Raw genomic sequence first — 11883 nt, forward strand, 5'->3', positions numbered from 1 at the left:
TTAAAGCAAGACTGTGGAGTTGAAATAAACTTAGTCTTTGGCTGTAGTTTACCGACTCCGTGTCGTTATTTTAGCACTGCGTGTAACACACCGCTACAGGATTAATTTTTATTATAGCTGCATTTATTCCCTTTAGAAAGACACTAAACATATCACATAAGCCTTCAAAAGTGAATCGGCTAAGAATACATAGAACATTATAGCATAGTACAATTCCTTTGGCCCAGGTATTATGCTGGCCTTTTAACCTACTCAGAGATCAATCTACCTTTCCCTCTGATATAACCCTCCATTTTTCTATCATCCATGTGCACATCTAAGAGTTTCCTAAATGCCCCTGGTGTAACTACCTCTACCACCACCCCTGGCAGGGTATTCCATGCACTCACCACTCTCAGTAAAAAACTTACCTTTGACCGCCACTATACTTTCCTCCAGTCACCTTAAAGTTATGCCCTCTCATACTAGTCTTTTCCTCCCTGGGAAAAAGATACTGCGTATCCACGCTCTTCAACTCTTACACCCCCATCAAGTCACTTAGAAGCATAGAACCATAGAAAACCTACAGCACAATACAGGCCCTTTGGCCCACAAAGTTGTGCTGAACATGTCCCTACCTTAGAAATTACCTAGACTTCCCCATTGCCCTCTATTTTTCCAAGTGTCACTTCACTTGGAAGGTGTGAATGGTGCTGAGATTCAGGATTGTTTAATGTCATTTCCAGTAAAGGAGAACAAAATTATTGCTATTCTGGATCCAATGCAGCACAAAAAACACACCAAGATAAAGAAGACAATAGTAAAAACCTCAATGAATATAAATACATAAATAACTTACATACATAGATTGATTATATGTACATAAAGTGATGCAATGTACAGGCATGTCTGTAGCCTCTTCACTGATGGGAGTGGGACAAAATCTATGGGCAGGGCAGATGAGATTCTTTCATGATATTACTGGTCTCTTACTGAAGCCTTTCAGTATATACATCTTTTATACAAGCTGGTGCCAGCAATGCATTGAGCAGTTGTAAAAACCTTCCTGTCCACCACAGTGCAGTTTCTGCATCATGCAGTGATGCAGCATGTAAGGATTCTCTTTACTACGTGTCTGTAGTAGATTGCGAGCTGTGATAAGCATAGTCCAGCTCTCTTTGGCCTCCTCAGAAAGGAGAGGCATTGGGGGGCTTTCTAGTTTGTGTAGGATGTGTTCTGGGACCATGAGAAGTTGTGTGAGATGTGCACTCCCTGGAGTTTGAAACTGCTCGCAGTTTGAAAATGTAAATTTGGAAGAGGTTTAGGGGCAGATGTAGCATTTGTCATGCTTAAAGAAGGACTTGGACAGATTAAGAAAATAGGCAAAGAAATGGCAGGTGGAATAGAGTGTGGGGAAGTATATGGTCATGCACTTTGGTAGAAGAAATGAGAGGGTTGACTATTTTCTTAAATGGAGAGAAAATACATAAAACTGAGGTGCAAAGGGACTTGGGAGCCCTTGTGCAGGATTCCCTAAAGTTCAATGTGCAGGCTGAGTCTGAGGTGAGGAAGGCAAATGCAATGTTAGCATTCATTTCAAGAGGACTGGAATATAAAAGCAAGGATGTAATGTTGAGACTTTATAAAGCACTGGTGAGGCCTCAGCTGGACTATTGTGAGCTGTTTTGGGCCCCTCATCTTAGAAAGGATGTGCTGAAACTGGAGAGGGTTCAAAGGAGGTTCAGGAAAATGATTCCAGGATTGAATGTATTGTTAAATGAATGGCATTTGATGGCTCCGGGCCTCTATTCACTAGACTGCATAAGAATGAGGGGTGACGGAGGTCAGCGGGAGACGCTCATGGAGTGAGTACTGTTTTAGATTCGCTCCATAACCTTTACTTTTTTTAACCTTTGATCACCCTTATCCAACTTATTTTTACCTACACCAAAAGATTCTTGCTGTTTTCTTGGGCTTATCGTTAAGAGTTTATTGTGAATTTTTGAAGATATGCAAACAGAAATGGCTCTTAGATCTAAAGGACGAGAACCGGGGCGCATCCCGAACGGTAATGGAAAGAAGCTCAACCGCAACGCACTGAATTAACATGAACTGTTTATGGAGGTTTTGGATAAAAAATTCGATGAACTACAACAAGTTTTTAAACAAGATATAAAGGCTTTTCAAGATTATATGGTTAAGACGGATTCAGTAATGAACCAGCAGCAGGTTCTTATTGCGTCTCTGCAAGAAGAAGCTCGGAAACGAGATTTGACAATTGAAAAATTGCAACAGGATTTAATTTCGACCATTAAACTGGTGGAAACACTTAAAGCCAAGAGTGTCGACTTTGAGAATCGGTCCAGAAGACAGAACCTACGTATACTTGGTCTCCCAGATGGCATAGAAAAAGGCGATCCTTCGAAATATTTTGCTCAACTTTTAAAAGATGCGTTCCCATCGGTTTTCCCAGAGAATCCCCCGTTACTTGATCGAGCACATAGAATTTGGCATCGATCATCGAGTGCTCCAGCTAAACCCTTGGTTGTAATTGTCCGGTTTCACTATGTACACAACAAAGAACAACTTATTCGTGTGGCTCGGCGGGCTGGAATGATTAAATTTCAAGAGTACCACTTCCGTTTGGTTGAAGATTTTAGTCCTGAAGTTATGAAGAAAAGGCTTCTTTTTAAACCTCTGATGTCTGAATGTTATGAGAAAGATCTAAAACCTGCGCTCTTATACCCTGCGAAGCTTAGAATCTCTCCATCGAATGCTCCACGCCAGGTTTTCCTTTCTACATCTGAAGCGAGTAAGTATCTGGAGGAGAACTTCCCTACTGCTATAGACACTAATCCCTAATAAATGAGTGATTCTGATCGTGAAAGATGGTTTTCGATTCCTTAAACCAGAGTTAGTCTCTGGTTATTGGTGTAGGTTTATTCTATACTTCATATTTAAGTTAAAGTGTGTTTTCGTTTTATTAATCACTCTGTTTTATACACTTTAACCATTATACTATATTTTTGCCTATTATTTTTGTTCCCTCGAAGGTATATTTTTAACCTTTCGAAGGGAAATTCTTTTTTATTAAGATGGTGGTTTTTTGGAAAAATATTCTTGGTTTTGTTTAAGATGGCGTTATTTTTTCTTTTCTCGTCTTCTTCCTATAAAGCATCACTTATCATAGTTTAAATATTTCTTGATTTGTTTGGGTTATAACCCGATTTATAAGCTTTTAGTGATTATATTCTTTTTTTTTTACAACTAAGTATATTAAGAAGCGTGGTTTTTAGTTTAGTGATTATAATTTTAAAGTCGGGGTGTTTTTTTTTAATATATATCCTTTATATACGGAGTGGTCTTCCGCTGATATGGGGGTAGAATTAGTCTCATTTTTTTCCTTTTTCTAGCCATATTTTGGCTTTTTTTCTTTTTCTTGTGGGGGTGGGGGATGGTCTGTTTTCTAATTTTATTTTTCTTTTACCAGTTTGTTTTAGTTTTTTTATTTGGGCTGTTTCTGAACTACAAATATGTCTACGATGTCGTCACTTCCGGGTCCGCTCTTTATTTTTGTTCCTCTTCCGGGTGCATGAGTTTATAATTTGGTTAACCTTTTCTATACCAAAGGGTTGATTTTAGAAGCATGGCTCAGACCATTAATTTTGTGTCTTGGAATACTAATGATTTAAACCATCTGATTAAACGAAAGAAGATTTTCAAAGTATTCCAAAGACTTAATGCTCATATCATTTTTGTACAAGAAACTCATGTGAGGAAGGAGGACAAATATCGCTTTTTTTTAGGTCTTGGCGGGGTCAACAGTATCATTCAAATTCGAATGCCAAAGTTAAGGGAGTTTCAATTTTTATTGACTCCTCTATTGCATTTGTTCAACACGATATCCTTTCGGATCCGAATGGTAGATTTTTGTTAATTACGGGTTTACTTTGTAATAAAAAGTTGCTATGGTTAATGTTTATGTGCCAAATGTGGATTGTCCTGATTTTTTTAAGTCCTTATTTACTTCTTTACCTAATCTAAATGAATATAAGTTAATAATGGGTGGTGACTTTAATTGTTGTTTAAATCCTTTGATGGACAAATCTACATCTATTCAGACTTTACCCAATAAGTCGGCCACTTGTATTAACTCCTTTTTGACTGATAATGGAATTTTTGATATTTGGAGATTTTGTCATCCTAACGACAAAGAGTTTTCTTTTTTCTCACATGTTTATCATTCCTATTCGAGAATTGATTATTTTTTTATCGACTCTTGTTTTATTCCTTCGGTAATTGGTTGTAATCATGTTATTATAGCTATCTCTGACCATGCTCCATTAAAACTTTCTATTAAATTTATGGATACAGCTTCTAATGTTAGACAATGGCGATTTGACTTTACCTTATTGCAAGATCCGGACTTTATTAAATTTATGAAGGAGCAGATCAATTTCTTCTTTTCAACTAATTCCACGGATGATATTTCTTGCGGAACACTTTGGGACACTTTTAAAGCATATATACGTGGACAGATTATCTCTTACTCTGTTGGTCTGAGAAAACGCATTAAGAAGGAAACTCTTATATTGGTTGATAAAATTAAAGAGATTGACAAGAAATATTCGATCACTCCTAGTAAGGAGCTTTACAAACAAAGGGTTGAACTTCAAATGGAACATAGTTTATTACTTACATCTCCGATTGAAAATCAATTAATGAAAACCAGATCTGATTTTTATATACATAGTGATAAATTGGGTAAACTGTTAGCTAGTGAGTTGAAGAATGTTTTGGTTAAACGTCAAATCACTAAGATTCGTCAGCAGAATGGGGATTTGACAGTTAACCATGATGAGATAAATAAGTCATTTCAAGACTTTTATACCTCCCTGTATCAATCGGAATTCCCTCAGGATCATAATACCATGTGTGATTTCCTTGGGAAATTGAATTTTCCAAAATTATCATCCGATGATCTTTCAATATTAGATACTTCGATTACGGATGCAGAAATTAAAGGGGTTATTTCCTCAATGAATTCTGGGAAAGCACCAGGTCCAGATGGGTATACAGTAGAATTTTTAAAATGTTTTTCTGCTACTCTTTCTCCTTGGTTATGCAGGGTTTTTGAAGAAGCAATTAGATTGGGGAATTTGCCACAATCTTTTTATAGAGCTTCCATTTCTTTAATACTGAAGAAAGATAAAGACCCTACTGACTGTGCATCCTATAGACCAATATCTTTATTGAATGTGGACTCCAAGATCTTTTCCAAGTTACTGGCTTCCAGGCTGGAGAAGGTACTACCCCAAATTATTTTGGAAGATCAAACCGGTTTTATTAAAAATCGCTATTCTTTTTTCAATGTTAGGAGATTACTGAATATTGTTTATACTCCTTCACATAGCACTTCAGAATGTGTTATTTCATTAGATGTGGAGAAAGCATTTGATAGTGTTGAATGGCCTTACTTATCTTATGTGTTGGAGAAGTTTAATTTTAGTCCGACATTCATTTCTTGGATTAAACTGATTTATTACACTCCAGTAGCCTCGGTGTTTACTAATAATCAAAGATCTCCCTTTTTTCGTTTATTTCGGGGCACTAGACAAGGTTGTCCTCTTAGCCCTTTACTATTTAACATTGCTTTAGAACCTTTGGCAATTGCTATCAGAGAATCACAGGATATTTCGGGTATTAATCGTGGGACAGATATTCATAAGGTATCTTTGTATGCAGATGATTTATTATTATTCATTTCTAACCCTGAGAAATCTATTCCAGCAGTTCTATCATTGTTGGCTCAATTTAGTGAGTTCTCTGGGTATAAGTTAAATCTTAATAAGAGTGAATTGTTTCCTTTGAATAGACAGGTCCCAAGTTATGGAAATATACCTTTTAAATTAGTTAATGACTCTTTTACTTACTTAGGGATTAAAATCACAAAAAACCATAAAGAATTATTTAGGTTTAATTTTTTACCCTTAATTGATCAGATTAAAGGCTTGTTTACTAAGTGGTCACCATTATCTTTATCTCTGATAGGTAGGATTAATGCTGTTAAGATGGTTATTTTACCTAAGTTTTTATATATTTTTCAAGCGGTACCAATTTTTATTCCGAAACCTTTTTTTACTAATGTTGATTCAAAAATTTCCTCATATATATGGCAGAATAAAAATCCCAGGTTAGGTAAAATATACTTACAGAAGACAAAGAAGAAAGGTGGGTTGGCATTACCTAATTTCAGATTTTATTATTGGGCAGTTAATATTAGATATTTGTTATGTTGGTTGAAAGACTGGGATGGTTCTTTTGGCCCTCATTGGGTGAGTTTGGAAATTAAATCAGTACCAGGTTATGCTCTGGGTTCTATTTTAGGGACTTCTCTCCCTTTTGCTCTTTTTAAATTGCCGAAACGAATTGACAACCTGATAGTTAAATATTCCTTACGTATATGGTTTCAATTTCGGAAATTTTTCGGGTTGACTCAATTCGTTTTAAATATTCCTATTGTATCTAATTGTTTTTTCCACCCTTCAATTATAGATCAAGCTTTTTTGGCTTGGAAAACTAAGGGTTTACTAAGATTTTCTGATTTATTTTCGGACAATTGCTTTATGTCTTTTGAGCAATTATCTAATAAATATAATTTGCCTAGATTTCATTTTTTTAGATATTTACAGGTTAGGCATTTTTTAAGTACGGTACTTCCTACATTTCCAAATTTTGTCTCTTCAGATATTTTGGAGAGTTTGTTTGAATTAAACCCTTTTCAAAAAGGGCTTATATCAAAACTTTGTAATATAATTATGAAGATACGTTCAGAGCCCCTTTATAAAACAAAAAATGATTGGGAAAGAGAGCTTAATCTTATTATTCCTATTGAGAATTGGGATAGAATTCTTCAATTAGTTAATACATCATCTATATGTGCCAAACATTCATTAATACAATTTAAGGTCATTCATAGGGCCCATATGTCCAAGGATAAATTAGCTCATTTTTATTCTTATATAAACCCTATTTGTGATAGATGTCAAATTGAAATCGCGTCTTTAACTCATATGTTTTGGTCATGTCCACTTTTGAAAAATATTGGAAAGATATTTTTGATATTATCTCTGCGGTATTGAACATCAATTTACAACCCCATCCTATTACCGCAATTTTTGGATTACCAATGATGGACTCACTTCATTTATCTTCTTCCGCCTGTCGAATGATTGCATTTCTCACTTTGATGGCTAGAAGATTTATTTTGTTGAATTGGAAGGAAATTAATCCTCCCACTGTATTTCATTGGCTTTCTCAAACTATGTTATGTTTAAATTTAGAAAAAATTAGAAGTGGTGTATTCGATACCTCTATTAAATTTGAAGAGATATGGAGACCATTTATTCAATATTTTCATATGATGTAATATGACCCTGTTCCAAGCTTATTGGATTTTCCAGCTTTAATCTTATTTATGTTGAGAGGATCGGAGTTGACGACACTGATGATTATGTATTCTTGTGAGATATTATAAACAGCCCTTTTTTTTCCTTTTTAGTTTTTCTTTTTTTTTCTTTTTGTTGCTTCTTTTTTCTTCTTCATTAGTTATTAGATTAGTAGTTTAGTCAATTTTGCAATTTTTTTTCTTTTTTCTGTTTTTTTATATCATATATTATGAAATACCTAGATTTACCTTGTTCATACATATACTATATGGTCCATGTTTTGGGAAAACATTTATACTGTAATCATTGCTTATGTATTCTTTCATGTGTAATGGGAATTTGTATGTTTGTAATCCCTTTATTAATATATCAATTGTATTTTGTTCATAATATTATTAATAATAATAAAGAGATTGAAAAAGAATGAGGGGTGACTTCATTGAACCCTATTGAATAGTGGAAGACCTTGATATAGTGGATGGGGAGAGGATGTTTCCTGTGGTGGGAGAGTCTAAGACCAGAAGACGCAGCCTCAGAGTAGAGGGGCATCTTTTTAGAATGGAGATGAGGAAGAATTTCTTTAGATAGAGAGTGGTGAATCTGTGGAATTCTTTGCCAAGGGCAGCTGTAGAGGGCACGTCTTTATCTATATTTAAGGCAGAGGTCGATAAATTCTTGATTGGTCAGGGCATGAAGGGATAAAGGGAAAAGGCAGGCGATTGGGGTTGAGAGGAAATTTGGAACAGCCAATATGAAATGGTGGAACAAACTCAATGGGCCAAATGGCCTAATTCTGCTCCTATAACTTATGGTCTTAAAGGATAAGTGACAGGAAGGAGATCAGTGGGGTGGAATGAGTGGACAAGGAGGTATAGAGAGTGACCTGTACAGAAAGTGGGGAGTGTATGAGTGTGTGGTAAAGCTTGCTTTAGTGGTTGGAATGATCTGCTGGATGTGGAGGGCCATGAGTTGGTAGGTAAGGACATAGGGAACCCTATCCCTGTTGAGTTAGCAGGAGAACGGGGTGGGGGAGATGTGCGGGGAATGGAGGAGATGTGGGTGAGGGCAGCATCAATGATGGCAGAAGGGAAATCCCATTCTTTGAAAGAGGTGACATCTCAGATGTTCTGGAGAGGAAAACCCCATTTTGAGAGCAGATGTGGAGGAGACAGAAGAACTGACATTTTTATTAGTGACAGGTTTGTAAAACAAGTAAAAGATGTTTGTAAATGATCTCTGTTTCCAGAGATGTGTCACTTCTGGTAATGACACCCCCCTCTCCTTCACCATTCCCCATTCACATTTCCCTCTCTCACCTTACCTGCCCATCAATTCCCTCCGGTGCGCCTCCTCCTTTCCTTTCTTCCATGGGCTTCTGTCCTCTGCTATTAAAGATCCCCCTTCTCTAGCCCTTTATCTCTTTACTTCACCCTTCTCCCCTCCAATATCACCTATCACCTGCTACCTTTTATTTCTACCTCCTCTCCCCACCTTCTTCCTCTGACTTCTTATCTTTTTTCCACCGATCCTGATGAAGGGTCTCAGCCCAAAACATCGACTGTACTCTTTTCCATAGATGCTGCCTGGCCTGCTGAGTTCCTCCAGCATTTTGTGTGTATTGCTTTGGATTTATCACATTTGCAGATTTTCTCTTGTTTGTAGTTTTGTCTCTCACTTGTCAATAATGTATGCTAGCTGTAAGAAAATCATTCATAGGGAGACTATTTTTTAAGGAACCAGTAAAATCATGCTTCCCAATGCAAAACAAGTGACTCTCTGTATAGTACAACTCATAACATCAATATAGTGCACCAATATTCAGCTGGGAGAGCTCAAATGACAGAAAAAATTCTCCCAAAATCTGCTGTGCAGATCAGTGAGTTGTGGTTAGTGAATGCCCAAGCTGGACAGGGTTCATAGAGTGTCCTCTGGCCTTTGGTTAATGAGTTGCCCAGATTGGACATAGACGATGAGTTGTCCAGCCAGGCTTTGGATTCCCTGGTCGTATAACTCAAATGACATGCCAGAAAATCCAGATGTAGAGGCAACTCCTTTTTGAAGATATTCACATCTTGCGCACTATCTACTTTATTCAGATCAGCTTTTAACTTTTGTCCTGAGCAACTCGTGTGCTCAGTAAAAAGGGATAATTGACTCTCTGTTCATAAAAGCAGGACAAATCTAATCCGGCTAATATCCACCAGCTCAATGTTGCAAAACAAAGGAGCTGGTTGTGGATTACAGAAGGAATGGAGACAGGTTAACCCCTATTGACATCAATGGATCTGGGGTTGAGAGGGTGAACAGTTGTAAGTTTCTTGGCATACACATCATCAAAGATCTCACGTGGTCTGTGTATACTGGCTGTGTGGTGAAAAAGGACAGCAGCGCCTCTTTCACCTCAGACGGTTGAGGAAGTTTGGTATGGGTCCCCACATCTTAAGAACTTTCTACAGGGGAACAATTGAGAACTTCCTGACTGGCTGCATCACTGCCTGGTATGGGAACTGTACCTCCCTTAATCGCAGGACTCAGCAGAAAGTGGTGCGGACAGCCCAGCGCATCTGTAGTTGTGAACTTCCCATGATTCAGGACATTTACAAAGACAAGTGTCTAAAAAGGCCCCGAAAGATCACTGGGGACCCAAGTCACACCAACCACAAACTGTTCCAGCTGCTACCATCCAGGAAATGCTACCACCAGGTCCAACAGGCTCTGGACAGCTTCTTCCATCAGGCCTTTAGACTGATTAATTCATGCAGATACAATTGTATTTCTGTTATATTGACCATCCTGTTGTACATACTATTTATTACAAATTACTATTAATTGCACATTGCACATTTAGATGGAGAAGTAACACAAATATTTTTACTCCTCCTGTATATGAAGGATGTAAGTAATAAAGTCAATTCAATTCTATTCAGTTCAGTTAGCCTATCCTCAGTCATCAGCACCATCTCAGCAGTGAGTTGATGTGGGTGAAATTGAGTCAGTATAATCAAGTGACAATTTAAGTGCTTGACAGTTTATGTGAGTACATGAGAGGGAGTGTATATGTGTGTCTAAAAGTCTGTCTTGATAATACAGCAGACTTACCACTAGTGTGTAAACTCACTTTGATATTATCATATGAGATCATGAGCTTTCCTGCAACATTGCTGCATGCCGCTGGGTCATTTATCCCTGGAGAAACCAGCTCGGGCCATTACCTGCAGGAATACCTAATGGGGCTCTGGGTGTTCACTGACCTCCACAGCATCCAAGAACATAGGAGCCACCTGCTCTCTGAAGCCTGACCCACCATGCAGTAAAAAGACGACAGATGCACCTTTGATGCACCAGTTCACCAGAACCCTCAGGAAGGTAAGTGCGAGATCATCCATGCTGAGCAGAAAGGAAAAGGTATGAGTTTGCATGATGAAGAAAAGAAAATCATGAGTGAGTTAATGGTTCAAACACACATCAGTAAAAAGCAGTGAGCTTTAAAAATAGTTTTTAAAGCTAATTGTTTTCAAATCTGGAGTTCTGGACCAAACCTGGTGTACAGAATGACCATTACATAATACTGAACATAGAATGCTGAAGTCTCAGTAACACACAGGGCAGATTGTACATAAGGTTACTAGGGCTCTGAGGAGTGAGAAAAGTTCTGGATGTAGAGGCAGGTAATGTGAAAAATAAGGATCACAGGAATTCGAAGGGGACCAAGGTATTCTTACATAGTGTTCAACCCAACAGCATGAACACTGATTTCAAGTAAACTTCAATTCAGGTAACCCACACCCATTCTGTTCCTTTCCCTTTGCCTCTGATACATCCAGGTTGTTTTACACACCGCTTGCTTTCTCAGCACTACCCTCCTCACCAGCTCCTTTTACTGAGGCTCTTTACCCTCCCCACCTGCCTATCAGTAACACCCTCTATCCATTTGATAACTTGTCTCCTCTTAACCCCTCACTGTTTCCGTCTGACCAGCATCTGCTTTCACTCATCAGCTTCATTACTTATCTGATTCCATTATCTGGAGCCCTTTGTTGCCTCCGCCCATCACCTCCCAGCCTCATTCACTATCTCTACCTTTCCCTCCCCATCTGGCTCAATCTGTCAATCACTCACTCCTCACCTGGATCCACCTACTGAATATCTTTCCAACTGCTCTCTCACCTCGTTATCTTCCCTATCTTCAACCATCTGTTTGCCTCAACAGGTGCATCTTCCAACAGTTTGCTTTTGCGCATGAAAAGCAGATGTAGCTCATTCAGCAGGGAATTTGAAAATGTGGAAATTCACAGTGGCTATTAGTTCAAATAATGACTTAATATGTGAGGTTGATCATTTATTCTTAGTTAGGAATCAGCTATTCCTAGCTGGCTTGGTGGCAGGAGGCAGAGGTTGGTTGGGGGAGAAGTGTGTGGAGGGCCCTGTTTTACAGATTGGAGGCTTGTGATGGGTC

Source organism: Hemitrygon akajei, chromosome 3 (assembly GCF_048418815.1).
Source record: "Hemitrygon akajei chromosome 3, sHemAka1.3, whole genome shotgun sequence".
Classification (NCBI taxonomy): Eukaryota; Metazoa; Chordata; class Chondrichthyes; order Myliobatiformes; family Dasyatidae; genus Hemitrygon; species Hemitrygon akajei.